Consider the following 18,499-nt stretch of genomic DNA (forward strand, 5'->3'; position numbering starts at 1 on the left):
ACAGTAAACAAGCTGCAGTACTATGGAAAGGCAGATCAGCTGGAAAATAGGACTGAGGCACCCTGCTCAAACTGCTAGTTTGCTTTCATGTTACAGTGTATTCAAGTTTTAATACTTTAATATTTACACTTTTTCTGTTGCACCCATTGAGCCACAGTGAGAAAGGCTCTTCTGCTGGAGTGTTTAAGCATCCTCCCCCATGCACAGCCCATGCCAGAGCATCTCACACCCCCGACTTCAACAAGAACTGCTTCCTTGGTGCAGCGCAAAGAGGCTGGGAGCAGAGCAGATAGGGTCCACTGGGGTTGGTGGGTGTGAGTGTGGACGGGGGTGGAGGGGAGGTTGCATATCCAAAAAGATGGGAGAGTCTGCACAGTTCCCATGTGCACTAGGCAACTGCGGAAGGAACAATCCCTGCCCTTGGATGGGTGTTTCTGCTCTGTTATCTTAGCCTATTCTGTTTGTGTCTGATATATTGCTGTTCTTTTGGGATGAGTCGTACAAGGGTAAATTAATTTAATACGGAAAGTGTCATAATCAAACTTTGAGAATATAAATCCAAATTCCTCCCCGGTGTAATTCTACTGACTTGAATCTCCCCATGCACTTTAGCACATCCTCTTGGAAGCCAAAAGATGAAATATATTTTTAACTATTTTAATATTCCTCCAGTAGGGTTAGGGTTATACAGGGTAAGGCTTCCCAGCCTACGGACAGGGTTATAAAGGGTAGGGCTCCTCAGGCCAGGGTGGGTGATATAAAAGATAGGGCTCCTTGTGGCAGGTATGGGGATATAAAGGATAGGGTTGAGGTTATAAAGGACATGGCTCCTAAGGCGAGGGTTAGGGTTTTAAAAGGTAGGGTTCTTTGGGCAGGGATTAGGCTTTCAAAGAACAGAGCTCTCCCAGCTAGGGCTGGGGTCAGAAAGGGCAGGCTCTCCTGGTTAGGGCTAAGGTCTCAAAGGGTAGGGCCCCCACTGATAGGGTTAGGGATGTAAAGAGTAGAGTAGGGCAAGGGTTAGGATTATAAAAGGTCCGGCTCCTTTGGTTACGGTTACAGTTATTAGGGGGTAGGGCTCCTCAGGCTCTGGTGATAAAGGGTTGGGTTCCGCAGGCATTGGTTAGTGTTATAAAGGGTAAAGCTCTTTGGGATTGTATAATAGTTTTAAAGGGGAGGGCTCCTCGGTTATAAAGGTAGGGCAGGGCAGGCTAGGGTTAGGGTTATGAAGGTTAGGGGACCTCAGGCTAGAATTAGTGTTATAAAGGGCAGGGCTCCTTGGGCTAGGGTTAGGGCTTTAAATGGTAGGGCCCTTCTGGCTGGGTTAGGGTTAGGGTTACTGAGGACAGCTTTCCACTGACTAAGGTAAGGGTCCTCCTGCTACTGTTAGGATTTCAAAGGGTCAGGCTCCTCAGGCGAGGGTTAGTATTAAAAAGCGTAGGGCTCCTGCAGCCAGGATTAATGATATAAAGGGTAGGCTCCTTAGGCTAGGGCTATTGTTTCAAAGGGTAGAGTGCCTTCTGTTGGGATTAGTGTTAAAAAGGGTTGGGGTCCTCAGGGTAGGTTTAGAGTAATCAAGGACAGGGCTCCACTGGCTAGGTTTTGGTTTTTAAAGGTGAGGGCTCCTCTGGCTAGGGTTAGCACTTCAAAGTTTATGGTACCGCCAGCTAGGGTTAGAGTTTCAAAGGGTGGGGCTCCTCCAGCTAGGGTTATATTGCACAGAATAGCGTTCCACCAGCGAGGCTTCGTGTTATAAAGGGTAGGTCTCCTCCGACTAAGGTTAGCGTTTCAAAGGATAGAGCTCCTGTGTTAAAGGTTTCAAAAGATAGGGGCTCCTATGGTAAGAGTTAGGCTTTCAAAAGGTAGGGCTCCTCATGGGATGTTTAGGGTCAGAAAGGTAGGGCTCCTTATGGGATGTTTAGGGTCAGAAAGGTAGGGCTCCTCATGGGATGCTTAGGGTCAGGAAGGTAGGGCTCCTCATGGGATGTTTAGGGTCCGAAAAGTAGGGGTCCTCAAGCTAGGGTTAGGGAGGTAACGATTAGGTTCCTGAGGCAAGGGTTAGGATTATAAAGGGTACGGCTCCTCTTGTTATGGGTCAATTTATTAGGGGTAGGGCTCCTCTGGCTCAGGTGATAAAGGACAGGGATCCTCGAAGAAGGCATAGGATTATAAAGGATAGGGCTTCTCTAGCTATGTTTAAGGTCATAAAGGGTAGGGCTCCTCCACCTAGTTTTAGGCATATAAAAATTAGGTTCCTCAGGCTAAGGTTAGGATTATAAAGGGTCAGCTCCTCTTGTTTTGGGTCGATTTATTAGGGGTCAGGCTCCTCAGGCTCAGGTGATAAAGGGTACGGCTCCTCGGAGAAGAGATGGAGTTATGAAGGATAGGGCTTCTTTGGCTACTTTTAGCATCATAAGCGATAGGGCTCCCTATGCTAGGTTTTAGGTTATAAAGGGTAGGGCTCCTCCTGCTACTGTTGGATTTCAAAGGGCCCTCCAGCCAGGGTAAGGGTTTTAATGGGTATGGCTCCTCAGGTGAGAGTTCGAGTTATAAATGGCAGGGCAGGTTTAGGGTTATGAAGGGTCAGGCTCAGGTTTCTAAAGGTAGGGCTCCTACAGCGACGGTTATTGTTATACAGGATAGTGTTCCACTGGCTAGGGTTAGGTTTTAAAGGGTAGGGCTCCTCCTCCTCCTCCCCATCACCTTTCACCAATAAACTGAGGTCCTGCAAAAGGTCTTTGTGATGTCACTGCCACACCCATCCCTCCCCTGCAGTGCTAATGTCCTGCCACTGGCCAGACACTTTGGAGGTTTGAGCTACTCCCTGTGGATCACCCCACTCAATGAGTGTTCATTCTAGGAAGCAAGCCGGCTAGACAGTAAAACATCAGAGGTTGCTCCCAATGCTACACTCAGTTTTTCAGAAATGAGTAGACTTTATGGCCAGAAGAGACCATTAGAGCATCTAATCTGACCCCCTGCATATCACAGGCCTCCTGTATACCACAATAGCTACTTTTTGGGCAAACACATTCCAGAAAGGCATCTAGTCTTCATTAAATGACATCAAGAGATGGAGAATCCACCACTTTCCTTGGTAGCTTGCTCCTGTGGTGAATCATCCTCGCTGTTGAATATTTGTGCCTTATTTGTAATATGAATTTGTCTCTTCTCACCTTCCAGCCATTGGTTCTTGTTGTGCCTTTCTGTGCTAGATTAAAGAGCCCTTAATTCAGTGACGTCACCTTTCAATCTTCTTTTCATCAGCTAAACCGGTTGAGCTTTTTCAATAGCTCCCTAGAAGGCATTTTTCTCCAGCCCTCAGAATATTTGGTGGCTCTTTGCTGCCCCAGCTCCAATTTCTCAACATCTTTTTCAAATGAGGACACCAAAACTGGAGGCCGTATTCCAATATCAGTCTCAATGATGCTGTGTCACCTCCCTAGCCTACTCACTGCTCTGCTCCTACTTCTAATGATGGCTTTAGCCCTGTTCACTACAGCATGACACTGGGAGCGCGTGTTGAGTGGCTTCTCCACTATGGACCCTTGTAATGGAGCGCCGCCTCACCCAGCGCCGCCTCCTGCTGGTTGTCTGGGGATTAGCTCTTTTTACCAGCTCCAGAGCACCCTCTGCTGGTGTCTTGCAGTCACTGGCCCCCCATGTCCCTCCTGGACCCCAGTGCCCTTTTGCCTGGAGTGCTGCCCCTCTAAGCAATACCCTACGAGATCTGGGTGTCCCCTCCACACCTTGCCTCAGCATATGGGCTACTGCCAGTCACCATCTAGCCCCCTTTCACTGGGGCCGACTGCAGTCTGTATAAGCCAGTCATCATAGGCAAGAGGGGTTTGGACTTGCAGCCTCTGCCTGCCCTTGGGCTGCCCTGTTGCAACCCCAGTACCCTGTCTTAGACCGTCTGCCAGGCCTGCAGCCTGGTGCTTTTCCAGTCTGGATCCTCCCAGCTCCTCTGGCCTTCCCCAGCCCTGCTTCACCTCAGGTACCCTGGTACGCTCCCCAGCAACCAGGCCCATCTCCCTCCACAGCTAGAGGAGACTCTGTGTGCTTCTGGCCCACTGCCTCTACTAAGGGTCAGCTGGGCCCTGATTAAGCCAGCTGTGGCCTGATTAAGGCATGGCCCCCAGCTGAGGCTGCTTCTCCCAATCAGCCCCGCTTTCCCTTCCCTGCCACAGCCCTCTCCCCAGGCTGTTTTAAGCCTTTTAAGGCAGGAGCGGGTGACCACCCCGCTACACACCCCCCACCTCAAGATCCCCTCCACTGGGGCGGGGTTGTTCTACCTGCCCAGCTTCCCTCTCAGCTGGGCCCGCAGGAGGGTCTCTCTCCTGCCGCAGGTTTTCTATTAAGAGGAGTCACCTGCTTCCCTCTATAACAGTCTGGATCCCCACCGTAGCCCTTTCAGCTCCCGTGTGGGTTTCCCGGTTTGCCGGGGGCCTCTCTGCTTCCAACATTCCCTTGTGAGGGGCTGCAGCCTTGCCTGTACCTTCAGCTTGGTCAGGCTCAGACTGGGCCCCTGGGTTGGTGCTCCCCGTTTTTCATAGGGGGCAGTGCCTCTTTACATGGCCCTCATTGTGGCACTGGAAGCACCTCTTGTGCCTTCCCTGGGCCATGGCTTTCCCACAGTTTGCATATGGTTTAGCCCTTCCTCCAGGGCTAGCCTGGGCCCTGCAAGTCCCCTGAGGGTACACCCTCCTTAGGTGCCTGGGCTCCTTGCAGGCCCAACAACTTTGGAGCCCCCCTGTTGTCCTCACAGGGGGTGCTCTGGCAGTTCCTGCTTTTTCCAGATGGGGCCTCTGTGCTCCATCCCAGTAGGGACACTCCCATTTATAGTGTCCCAGTCTCCCAGAGGTGAAACAATTTTTTGGCCCCCGCACCAGCCTCCAGCCCTTGGTGCCTGGTCTCTGTTGAGGTCCATGTGCCCTCCCCCACAGCAGCTGAAGCAGCCCCGCTTGCTGCTCAGCGAGCTGGGCCACACAGGCTCTCCAATACCAGTCCATCTTTGGTCTCTCCACCTTCTGTTTCTCAGGTCTCTCGGATCTGGGCAATAGTCCCACAGTCCTTGCCCTTGCCCCTTGTATCGGGGCGGACCGCTTGTGCCCGCATTCTCCACCACGATGTAGCGATGCAAAACTCACCCCTGCAGTGCCTCCTTCTGGCTGTCTGGGAAGCAGTATTCCAATATCAGTCTCACTGATGCTGTGTCACCTCCCTAGCCTACTCACGGCTCTGCTCCTAATGATGGCTTTAGCCCTGTTCTAATGATGGCTTTAGCCCTGTTCACCACAGCATCACACTGGGAGCTCGTGTTGAGTGGCTTCTCCACTATGGCCATTAAATCTTTTCAGAGTCACTGATTTCCTGGATACACGTCCCCATTCTGGAGGTGTGGCCGGCATGCCTTGTTGCTAGGTATAGGACCTTGCATTTGGCTCTGGTCAAACTTGTTTTCTTTGAATGGGTCCAGCTAGCCAAATGAGCCAGATTGCTGCCCTCTCCTCATCAGTAATTACCACTCTGCCAGTATTTTGTCACCCACCAATCTTATCAGCAGGGATTGTATGTTTTCTCCCAATTCATTGATAAAAATTATTTTAAAAAATTAGTCTTTGAGAGCTTCTTCAGACCCTTAGTACCCAGGACCTGCTCCCCACAGCACAGCGAGAAAAGGCCGTCCAGCCCTGCTGGTACATAGGGGATAAGCACAGAACAAATACACCTTTAGGAGCTGTGTTATCCATAGGCTCTGAACAACATGTGGGGGTCAGCAGCTTACAAATGCACTACAGACCTGTAGTGTAGACAGGTCCCAACTGTGTCTCTGTTTCCCACCCTGCAAAATGGGGAGAACAAACAAAACCTCGATTAGCTCTATTTGATAGTTGGGGAAACCGAGGCACACAGCAGTGAAGAGACCCACTCATGGTCCCAAAGCCAGGAATAGAAAACAGCAGGTCTTCTGATAGCCAATCCTGGGACCTAGCCCTGGTTATCTGGGCCTGGCTGCTCTAACTTTAGTCACAGTCTCCACGTCTTTTCCTCCATATCCCATAACCCCACGTCACTGTAGAAGAAAGATTTTCTGTTCGCCAGCTGGCTCTAATGCATGTGGATGTCATTCCAAAAGACGTGCTCTGGCTCAGTCCCATGTTATGGTTGGCTGAAGGAACCACTTGGTGACATTCTAGGGCCTGAGATATACAGGAGGTACGACTAGATGCATATAATGGTCTTTTCTGACCTTAACATCTATCCATCTATACATTTTCTGCTGCTAGGAAGATAACTCTGGACCTATTTTCTCTCATTCACTTTCAGTTGGAATAATTTAAATCCAAGCCAAAGGATTTCCTCTTCCATTGTGTCTTCAGCACCTTTGAGAGCAAACAGTTACTGTTAGCCCACAGGTTTCCAGTTTCAACCTGTCCCAGGGTGAGATGGCCAGGAAAGGGGTTGGAGCTCAACTGCACCTAGCTCAGGTTAGGCAGCTCCCTAGGGTGAAGGGAGTAAGTGTGGGGGTCACGTGGCAAGAAGCAGCATGTGACTAGGACCCAGGCCTGCTGAGAGATAGAAGGGCAGCCTGTGCTCAGCCAGGAGAGAGACCCCAAAGGGAGCAGGCATGGGAGGGGCTTGGAGAGTCCTTTAAAGGTCAGGGACAAGCCAGGAAGGGACCAGGCTGAGCACTTAGGACAAGGTCCTAGGAGGGAAAGACAGGGCAGTTTAGGTGATGGGGCAGACAGTCCAATTGGTTTAGGCTCCCAGGACCAGATACCCACAGGTGAAGGTGATTGTCAGGGCTTATGTCCTTCTTCCCCAGGGTAGATTTGATAGCGGAGAAGACTGATGCCATAATGGGGAAGTGATTCTAAGGGACAAAATCCTAGTTAGGGAATAAAATTCTGCCATCTTAAACTAGTGTTTTGCACGCCTAGAATTCAGCTAGCACCAGATGTATCAGACTAAACAGTTTCCAAACCTCTTGGAGGCTCTTACCTTCTAAACAGGGATGTCTGTTTTCTAGTAAAATCAGGAAAAGGAAAGGAGAAAACTCGAAAGACGTTCCTCCTTGCGCTCACGTACGTAAACCCTAATACTCTCTCAGTCCTCAAAGAGAGACCTCGAGAAGGAGACTTGCTGAAGCAAAGCCACAGGGGTCTCCGAGGTTTCCCTAGCCCTGCGCCCCTGTCCTGCCCAGCTGATGTCAGCATCTCTCTGTGAGGTCACCACCTCCTGCTACTGCTAGGATTTCAAGGGGCACGGCTCCTCAGGCAAGGGTGAGGGATTGTAGCGTGCAGGTTACAGTTTTAAAGGGTAGGGGTTCCCAGGCTAAGGTTAGGGCTCCTCCTGCTACTGTTAGGATTTAAAACCGTGGGGCTCCTCGGCTGACGTTTAAGGTATTATGGGTCTGGCTTCTTGGGCGAGGGCTAGGGGTTGAAAGGGTAGGGCTTTTCCTGCTAGTGCTTGCGTTTCAAAGGGTTGGGCTCTTTCAGCACAGTTTGGGGTATAAAAAGCTAGGTTTAGTTTAGGGTAATAAAGGGCAGGGCTCCTCCAGCTAAACGTTAGGGTTTCAAAAGGTGGGGCGCTCCCATCTAGGGTTAGGATTATAAATGATAGGGCTCCTCTGGCTAGGGTTAGTGTTAGTGTTTCAAAGGGTCAGACTCCTCCAGCTAAGGTTCGGGTTTCAAAATGTAGGGCTGCTCAGGGTAGGTTTAGGTAATAAAGGGTAGGGCTCTCCTCACAGGCACCAACTTTTGTTGGCGCCAGTGGGTGCTCGCACCCCACCCACCTGCCCCCGCCCCAGCTCCACCCCTCCTTGCCCCTATTGGATCCCTCCCCAAATCCCCGCCCCGGCCCCGCCTCCTCCCCCAAGTGTGCGACGTTCCCCCTCCTCCCCTCTCCCTCCCAGGCTTGCCGCACGAAACAGCTGTTTTGCGGCTCAAGCACTGGGAGGGAGGGAGGAGGGAGAAGCAGGACCCAGCGGTGCACTTAGGGGAGGAGGCGGAGGCAGAGGTGAGCTGGGGAGGCGGGGGGGAGCTGCCCATGGGTGCAGAGCACCCATCAATTTTTCCCCATGGGTGCTCCAGCCCCGGAGCACCCATGGAGTCAGTGCCTATGGCTCTCCTGGATAGGATTAGGGTTTCAAAAGGTAGGGATCCTCTTGCTAGGGCTAGCATTACAGAGGGTGGGACTCCCCTGGCTAGTATTAGCATTGCAAAGGATAGACCTTCCCTGGCTAGATTTAGCATTTTAAAGGACGGAGCTCTTCAAGCGAGGGTTACGGTAAAAAAGGGTAGGGCTCCTCCGACCATGGTTAGGATTTCAGAGGGTAGGGCTAGCTTTATAAGGAGTAGGTTAGAGTTTCAAAGGGTCAGTATTTCTGGGGCAAGGTTATGGTCTTAAGTGGCAGGGTACCCCTGGCTAGGGTTAGGGTTGTAAAAGGAAGAGATCCTTAGGCGACGGTTCATAGAATATCAGGGTTGGAAGGGACCTCAGGAGGTCATCTAGTCCAACCCCCTGCTCAAAGCAGGACCGATCCCCAATTAAATCATCCCAGCCAGGGCTTTGACAAGCCTGACCTTAAAAACTTCTAAGGAAGGAGATTCCACCACCTCCCTAGGTAACGCATTCCAGTGTTTCACCACCCTCCTAGTGAAAAAGTTTTTCCTAATATCCAACCTAAACCTCCCCCACTGCAACTTGAGACCATTACTCCTTGTCCTGTCCTCTTCTACCACTGAGAACAGTCTAGAGCCATCCTCTCTGGAACCCCCTTTCAGGTAGTTGAAAGCAGCTATCAAATCCCCCCTCATTCTTCTCTTCCGTAGACTAAACATCCCCAGTTCCCTCAGCCTCTCCTCATAACTCATGTGTTCCAGTCCCCTAATCATTTTTGTTGCCCTCCGCTGGACTCTTTCCAATTTTTCCACATCCTTCTTGGGTTAGGGTAGTAAAGGGTAGGACTCCTCCAGCTTGGGTTAGGGTTATAAAGGGTAGGGCCCCTCTGGCTAGGGCTAGGTTTGTAAAGGGTAGGGCTCTGCTTGACAGGGTTAGGGTTTCAAAGGTAAGTCTTTGTGGTGCAAGGTTATGGTCACAAGGGGCAAGGAACCCCTGGCTAGGGTTAGGGTTATAAAGGGGAGGGCTCTGCAAGCTAGGGTTAGGTTTTCAAAGGGTCAGTCTTTCTGGGGGAAGGTGAGGGTTATAGGGAGTAGGGCACCCCTGGCAAGGTCAGGGTTATAATGTTCAGGGAGCCTATGGCTAGGCTCAGTGCACACTTTCTGCAGCAAACATTTTCATATAAAATGATGGTGGTGAACTCATGCACATTGCACCTTTACATATTGCTCTGGCTATGTAATTAAAGCGAGCTGAAATACTTCAAACGTCCCTGGAAACGGAAATTTCAATAAAAGATGGAGGGGTGGGGGAATTGAAGCATTTTTTCTTTTTACTATCGCTTAAAAAAAATCCATGTCAGCATTATGTAACACATTGAGAAATCAGGAAATGTTTAGCACAGCTACCTTATGCTGCCCCCTGTTTATATGCACGACAATGCAGTCTTTAATTAGATCATCATACGCTAGTTCCCCAATAATATGAAACACCAGACACATTATTTCTACACCCTTGCAAACGATCTTTAGAGCAATATTCACTGTTTAATAGTGCAGCCAAACCAAAATCAATGTTCAACAGAACACCTAATAGAGCATGCACTTGTCAGCAGGTACTATTTCCATGCCAAATTTCAGCTTTCTACTCTTAGCCGTTTCGTTGCTTCAGCTATTATGTAGAAAAGATTTTTTTTTATAACGGGGAAGTGTTTTTCTACCTCTCCTCATATTCCCAGAAGGCTGGACCATTTTTACTGAAACTTTCAAGAACAAATTACAAAACATTTTAAAATTCTAAACTACCTACTTATGGATCGAGCCATTTTGTGCTACAGCAACATCTAGGTACATATGAGACAAAAAGGTTTTGCTGAATAGATTTGGTTGGGTTTTTTTAAATCATTTTCATCAAAATTTCAAAACACTGTGACCACTTCTGGAATTTACTGGAAAATAATATTACTATGCCCATTTAGGCCCTGATCTTCAAAGTCGATGGGACTACTCACCTGCTTAAAATTAAGCACATGGTAAGTGTTTGCAGGATTGGGATAAATGCTTTACCCTCTACTGCAGAGGTGGCCAACCCGAGCCTGAGAAGGAGCCAGAATTTACCAATGTATGTTGCCAAAGAGCCACAGTAATACATCAGCAGCCCCCTAACAGCTCCCACACCCCGCTCCCAGCGCCTCCCACATACCGGCAGCCCTGCTGATCAGCTGTTTCATGGCATGCAGGAGGCTCTGGAAGGGAGGGGGGAGGAGTGAGGGCACTGCAGGCTCAGGGGACGGGGCAGGAAGGGGTGGAGTGGGGGCAGGGCCTGTGGCCAGAGCCAAGGGTTGAGCACTGAGCACCCCAGGCACTTTGGAAAATTGGTGCCTGAAGCTCCAGCCCTGGAGTCGGTGCCTACACAAGGAGCCGCATATTAACTTCTGAAGAGCCGCATGTGGCTCCGGAGCCACAGGTTGGCCACCCCTGCTCTACTGCTTATGTTTAACAACTGATATTTAACAGCCTGAATCTTGTCATTACCCATTTACAATATTTTGCTGTATAGCGACATACTTCTGAACTTTAGAGCTGTTCAATTATCCATTTCAAACAATGTACATGTTGAATGTAACCATGCTGGAAACAGATTTTTTCCATATGCAGACTAGCTATTAATATATCAAAGTTTTTGCCGTCTTTCCCTCTCACTGCTGCTTTTGCTGGTGTTATTTTTTTTGTTACATTTGAGAAAGCCATTGTTCATAAAACACTCTTCTAGTCTCTCCCCACTCCCTAATACCATCACTCCCAAATACACAGAAGTATTTTATTACAGGTGGAACAGGGAGTGCGACTTCTTGTTAAGGTTGTCCAGTGCTTCTCATTATAAGACCTTAATGTCAGTTCCTTATAAAACTTTGCGAAACGATAACTGTTCCGGCTAAAAATTTTCATGCCAGGTGTCTGCCTCAGGTTGACTTTTTAAAGTTTTAGCTAAAACTGTTCAGTTGTTTCAAAAAATGAGGTGAGAGAAAAATACATTTTTCCCCATGTTAAAGAATTCTTCCAAATATTCCCATTGAGAAGCTCCAGTACCCTCATGCATTGGAACAGGAACTTGAAATTTGGCAGGGGAGTTTCACTGGTGCCAGGGATGTGTCTCTTCCATCCCTGTGAAAGTCTTCCTAAAATTGGCCACATTATAAGCCTATTGTTAGAATGTGGCAGCTAAATGCTTCAAAGATTCATCTGTACTGAGCATGCTTCAACCCCACAGAGTTCCTGCCTGCTGACTGGACTGTATATGTGCCACCCCCCACAGAGCAGCTGAGCACTCTCTATCTGGGGCTGCAAAGGCTGAGTAGGACTTTCCTTGCAACCACTCCTCCTAGAAGCTGGGGCAGCCGTGGCTCAGGACATCAAAAATGAGGGGAGGCAGACTCTTCCAGTGCTCCCCCTGCTGGTGCCTGGGCAGGGGAGAAGGAGGAAGCCACCTGAGATGAAGAGCAGAAGGCAAGAGGGCAAAAGGTTGGGTCAGAGAGTTGAGGAGCAGAGTGGGAAGTGGACCGGAGAGCTGAAGAAGAGCGAGGGAGACAGTGATAGGAACAGAGGAGCATGGGGGGAACAGAATCAGAGGGAGGTAGAGCCAGGAGAGGGGAGACAAAGACAGGAGCTGGAGAGTGACCAAGGACAGGAACCAGCAGGGCTAGATGGATAGGAGCAGAGGGAGTAGAGGCAGGAATGGGTACAGGTGGATAAGAGTGGGGCTGAAGTGAAAGGGGAAGAGGGGCCAGGGATAGGAATCAATGATAGCGTAGCAGATAGCAGCAGGAGACAGAGACAGACTAGGGGTAATGGGGGGAGGGGAGATCAGGTAGACGAATTTATAACACCTGCAGTACACTCTGCTCCAAAACCTGGAATTGTACCAAAGGTTTCTGAGTCTCACCATTCCTCTGCTGTCAGAAAACAGCTGTGAAATCCACTGGAAAAGAGAGAGGGTAATAGACTATTGCTATCATTTACTCTCTTAGCTCCCGTGGTAGAAGCCAATGGCATCCATCTAAAGGTCTCAACAGCAATGTGGAGGATCAATATGGTTCCTCCACAGCCCACTGATTGGCTAATACAGGTTTATAAACTGGGAAGCCATCCCGGGGAGCTGCCTGACAAAGATGCAGACTGCCTGCTTGCTTCTGCTCCAGACCTTGCCTTGCTGTGGACGGCCCTTCAACTCCACCTTCCGACCCTGGTTCATCTCCAACTCTGCTGTTTGCCTCCTGTCTGTAAGCTGTTGCCTGACCCTGCCTTCCTGGTATCCTGACCTGGCTCGATCCCAACTCTGCTACTTGCCTCCTGACTGCAACTTGATAACTGCTGCACACAGGCCACCCACGGCCCGGCCCCGACAATGCCCATCCTCCCATGTGGTGTGTAGTGTGTCCCAAGGGGTGTACAGAAAGAAAGCACAGGCAGTGGAGTTGTGTCATGCAGCTCTGCAGGACACCTTTTCCCAGACAATACTGCACAGCAGATATCCCCACCCTTATCGGATCAGTCTATGGATCCCTGAACATTGTGTCCATGTTGGAGGTGGAAGGGAGTATAACCAATGGATTTATGTGGGATCTTCTTGCAGTCGAATACTTAACCCAGTCCTCTCAATACTCATCTGCAAATGCTTTGAGCCCAGCCTAGAGACAGGGCAAACCCCTGAAGGCCCTTTGATTGCCCCTCACCCTCTCCCGCCACTGAAAAGTACCAGGATTCAATGCACATTTTTCTTCCTAAACCATCTCCAAGTTACTATTGCATGCCAGGTTAGGGGGAAGGAACAGAGGCATAGGTAACTTCCTCAGAACTGCATAACTGAGATGTGCGTGAATGCAGGCCTTCAGGGCAGTCATAGAGTGAGATTTCCAGTTACTCAGGAGAAAGGGAGGAACCAGTGATAGGCCCCAGGGCCACTGTAAAAGCTGAGGCACTGATTCCTTACAGGACTAAAGTTATCATCACCACAAAGCTTTGTCTGCACACGGCAGCTCATTCTCCACACCATGCGGTGCTGGATTATAAGTGGTGAATACCAAGCCAGTGCTGGTGGGCTGTTCCATAACCTGGGGAACTCCTGCAGCTACAGGTTTAGCAGCATTGTCTGAACTCAAGAGTCTCATTGCCTTACTCCTTCCAGACGCTGCTGATGCAATGCTCTTGAAATGACTGCGAGCATAACAACATTTTGGATTTCTCCAATACCAGTGTAGCACATAACATGATACCTTTCAATTTCAAAAGATAATTGAAATCCCCATGGGTCAAAGAAGCTTACGTAACACTTGTTTCACTCATGACTCGCTGCAGGATACAAGAAGTCTTGGCTCCTGATGATGGATAGGCTCAGAACAGCAGTGGTTGTCATTTTCTAAATCTTGCTCTCGTAATATGTTTTCTGTTTACACAGTTGCAATGAACATTCTCCACCGGCTTTTATCCTGCCTGATAAATAAAGCACAAGTCTCCAGCTAACCTTGAATACTCTCACAGATAGTGCTTGGTTGATCTGACCTGCATTTTTTCTTGGGTGCCTTTGGAAACTTTCCAAGGAGCTCTCCCCAGGGGTTAGGAAGCATTGACATTGATTGCTTAAAATTTCTCCTAACAATTATTGGCTGGGTGTGATTTTTTTAGCATACAATAGCTACATATTTAGCTGGTTTCTTTAAATCTATATACAAGACTCAGAGTCGAGAGATAAACAATATAGAAAATCCTTAGCCATACAGAGAGAAAGACCAGAATTATGTTCCAGTTTCTGCCTCTACATTGCTATGTGCCTTTGTGCAAATCACAACCAATCTGTGTCTCAGTTTTCCATATATAAAATGGAGATAAGGGGCCTGATTCTTCTCTCACATATACCTGTGTAAATCAATAACACCACCACTGGAATTAAACCGGTCCAGGGACAGAATCAGGCCTCCTCAGTTTATCTACCTCACCTGGGTGTTGTGAGACTTAGACATTCATGTTTGTAAAATGTTCTCAGATGGAAAGCACTATAAAACAGAATTGCTCTTATTACTACTATAATACCGTTTCTGATTCTGAAACGCGGTGGTGCTAATGTGCACGACTAGTACGTTTTCTAGTTATTTCAGAATAGTGCATCATGTTTGTCACCAGAGAAAGGTTCCAGTCATCTCAAACTAGCTTGTGCTATTGCTAGGATGCTATTAGTAAGGTGCACCAAGTAAAGGCATTACTCCAGGGGAGAACAAGGAGGAATTCGGCCTCAATGACCCACAACACCTACCAGAGTTCCCAGTTGCACTGGGTGGCATGAGGGGCAGAGAATAATTTGCAACATCTCTTTATGGGAAGCACCATATTTCTGCTGGTGTGCAGGGAGGTGGGGCCATTTCCCATCTAATCCCTGTCTCTCCTGTTCCACTTGTTCCTGCCAGGGGAGTATCTGGTGCACAGCTATTGCACTCCTCCAAGTACACCAAACTGTGATCAGAGCAGCCCTAATGCTAGCTGGACACGGTGCGGATCTTTATACCCTTCTGCTCCCCTAGGTGATCGCATTAGGTCTAAGCACAATCTGACACTTGTGAGTAAAACCTCATGACTAAGGCTAAGATTTTGTCATGGTTATTTTTAGTAAAAGTCAGGGACAGGTCATGGGCAATAAACAAAAATTCACGGTGCCCACGACCAGTCTGTGACTTTACTAAAAATAACTGGGGGCAGGGCTAAGTAGGGGAGAGGAATGGAGTCCCATGGGTGGGGGGGGGACTGATAAGCCGAGCCCCTTGTGGTGGGGGGCACAGCCCCAGCTCCAGCAGCCACAGTGGGTGGCACAAACATGGGGGGGGGGCACATAGCCCCTGCTCTGGAGCTGGCAGCAGCTGTGGGACAGGAACGCACAGTCCAGCTGCAGCCCCTGCCAAGCCCGAGTGGCAGCTGGGTGGGGGCACACAGAGCTCCAGGAAGCCACGAGTGGGACACATGGCACCTACTGCAGCCACTGGCCAGCAACACATGGCCCCAGTTGCAGCCTCTGGCCCGGCTGCAGCATGGCCCCAGCTTCAGCCCCCAGCAGAAGCTGTGGGCCTGGGGCACAGCAAGGGACGCAGCCACAGGGGCCATGCAGCCCCCGCTCCAGAGCTGGCCGCAGCTGCAGGACAGGGGTGCACGGCCCCAGTTGCAGCTCTTGCCACACCCCGGCTGTGGCCAGGGGATGCGGTGCACAGCGCTGGGACGCTGCAAGGGGGGCGCAGGGCCCCGGCTGCAGTCTCCAGGGGGAGCTGTGGGGCTGGGGTGAAGGGCCCCGGCTGCAGCCCCTGGTGGAAGCTGCGGGGCTGGAGCGTAGTGGGGGGCGCAGCCACGGGGGGCGCACAGCCCTCTCTCTGGAGCTGGCTGCGGCTGCAGGACAGAGGCACACAGCCCAGCTGTTGGTCCCCCTCTCCCTGCAAGCAGCAGGGCAAGGGCTGCAGCGTCCTGGTTCCAGCCATCCAGTCCCAGTTGTAGCAGGGCAGGGGAGCATAGTTCCACCTCCAGCCCGGGCTTCAGCTGCTGACAGCTGAAGCGGAAGAAGTCACGGAGGTCCGGTCAAGTCACGGAATCTGTGACTGCCGTCACCTCCATGACTAAATTGTAGCCTTACTCATGATATGTTCTGAAAGCAGACTGAAAACACAGCCCTGGCTTCATTTCACTCTGCTCATCTGAAAACCTGATCTTTTCCACATGCAAAACTCCTAGAAAACTCACACCAATTCTCCCCAAAGAGGAGAGGAAGGATGGGCCAGTGGTTAAAGCACACTAGCTCTGCACTTGGGAGCAAAGGATTCAATTCCCTGCTTTGCCACAGATTTCCTGGGTGACTTTGGACAAAGCACTTGGTCTCTCTGTACCTCAGATCCCCACCTGTAAAAATGAGGATCATTACCTCCCAGGAATATTTTGAGGATAAATACATTAAAGATTATGAGGCGTTCAGATACTATGGTAATGAGGGTCATATAAGTACTATAGACAGAAGAAGTCCTGCATTGCTAAAGTTGTTTGCCAAATAGACTAGCACACATTTGCTACTATTCAATGAAATAACACCTAAAGAATTCATTCTAAACCAAACATACAACATGAGCGAAGTATATTGTTTGTAATACAGAATGGGTACTTATTCTATAATTCTGGCACTTATTCTATAACTTGTGAAATCCGATGAAGTGAGCTGTAGCTCACGAAAGCTTATGCTCAAATAAATTGGTTAGTCTCTAAGGTGCCACAAGTACTCCTTTTCTTTTTGCGAATACAGACTAACACGGCTGTTACTCTGAAACTTGTGAAATCCAGTAACCTGTGGTGTCTTTCCAATGTCAATTCGCCTATTTCTACTGTAACTGGCTTCATTTTGAAAAAGTGAATCCAGGATATCACCCTCCGTCCTTTCCCCTTCCCTTGTCAAAAGCCCTTGTACATATGAAGCACATGTGATATAAAGTTCTTCATGCATTCTTCCTTTTCTATTTGTAACCTCTTTATAGTACAGTTTGCTAACAAAAATAGCTGCAGATCAAAGCAGGCCAGTTGACACCCATGAAAACAAGAGATGCTGCTGCTGGAATAAAACCAAAGAGCAAAACTGATTAAAATCCTCCACTACACAACAGGCTAATGATAATCAAAGCTGACTGCAGATTACAATAAAGAGGGAGATAAGCAGAGAAGCAGGAAGGACTGTTGAAAACCAAGAGCTGCAAACTCATGAAGAAGGAGAATCAGAAGCTGATGGCTGCAGACTTGGGTTTTATAATCGGAACTATTGTAATGCATTTAGAATTTACGAGAGGAAAGCATTGACTGTAGTATCAGCCAAATACAGCAAGAGAAGTTTAAACAACACGCCCCTGAGAAAACAGAATAGCTTCAGGGATTGGGGATCTTTCACCTCAAGATCACTGATCCGAACGTTGCCAAAAGCAGGAGAGATGGATTGTTGTACCCCTGCTCTATTGTAGAATCTGGAGCTGGCTGGGCAGCCCAGAAACTGGGTAGGACCAGCTGGCTGCACAGCATCTGGGACATGCGCTGATTCAGTGCATCCGCCAGACAATTTCCACTGGCAAAGCTCCTACAGAGCTCAGGCTGGAGTATTAAAACTATTCCTCCATGGTAGAACCAACCCCTTGGAATTCCCTGCTTTGGGACAGCTTGCACTGTGGGTGCAGAAGATTCAATTGCACCCCCTTTTATCCATGGAGGTAAATCAGCCTAGTGAGTTATTTGAGTGCTAACACACACTTTTATTTGTTTATTAAAAACCACCACTTCACAACTCTCTATTTATGCTGTGTGGCAGAATCAACAATAGGCCCCAGGAATCCTGATTCCTACACCCCTGCTCTAACCACTAGACAAGACTCTTGCCTTCCAGTTTCTAGGGAGTACATAAAATGTAGGTAAACAGGCTTTTTTTAAAAAAAAAATACCACTGTAAAAAACAAATGGAGTTAAACCACAAATATGGTCTGCTTTAAAACCACAAAACCAATGGAATTCAGAGACAGGGTTAAAAATTCCATCTTGCATTCTGCCTGTAATTCTTCTTATTGTCCTTAGGTGCTATAGGTGGTGACCTTACCATTAGAGCTGCTATGACTCAACACAACGGACTGAGTTAACAACACAAGGACATTGTGATGAGGTTTTAAGCACATTTTCATGCCTACTTCTTTAATGCCTGACTTAGCAAAAAGAGGAAGAAAATTAAAATCACTAAAGCTTTGGATGACTGAGAAGTAGGTAGAAAATGAGACTATGTTTGACATCCAAACCCAATGTTTATACCACATACATCCAGGAAATAAAGGATGATTCAGTTAAAATGTGAACTACCTGTTTAAGTGCTCCATTCTGCTCCATCGAAGACAACAGGAGTTTTCAGAGTGGTAGCCGTGTTTGTCTGTATCAGCAGAAAGAACGAGGAGGACTTGTGGCACCTTAGAAACTAACACATTTATTGGAGCATAAGTTTTCGTGGGCTAAAGCCCACTTCATCAGATGCATGCAGTGGAAAATACAGTAGGAAGATATATGTGTGTGTATATATATATATACAGGGGTGAAAGTGAGCTGGTAGGGGCCGGTACGGCATACCGGTAAGAACCCGCACCGGCCCATACCCAGCCCACATTAAAGCACTCCCTGCCCCTTTTGCCTCCCCTGTCGGCAGCCCTGCCGGTACGGACCCTACCAGCAGGGCCGCCGATGGGGTGGGGATGGGGGGGGGGTCACAGCAACATTAAAGCGCTGCCACAGCGAAGGACTGTCCTTAAAGAGCTGCCGCGGCAGCGCTCTAACATCGCTGCCCCTTT

The sequence above is a fragment of the Chelonia mydas genome, chromosome 3 (assembly GCF_015237465.2).
Source record: "Chelonia mydas isolate rCheMyd1 chromosome 3, rCheMyd1.pri.v2, whole genome shotgun sequence".
NCBI lineage: Eukaryota > Metazoa > Chordata > Testudines > Cheloniidae > Chelonia > Chelonia mydas.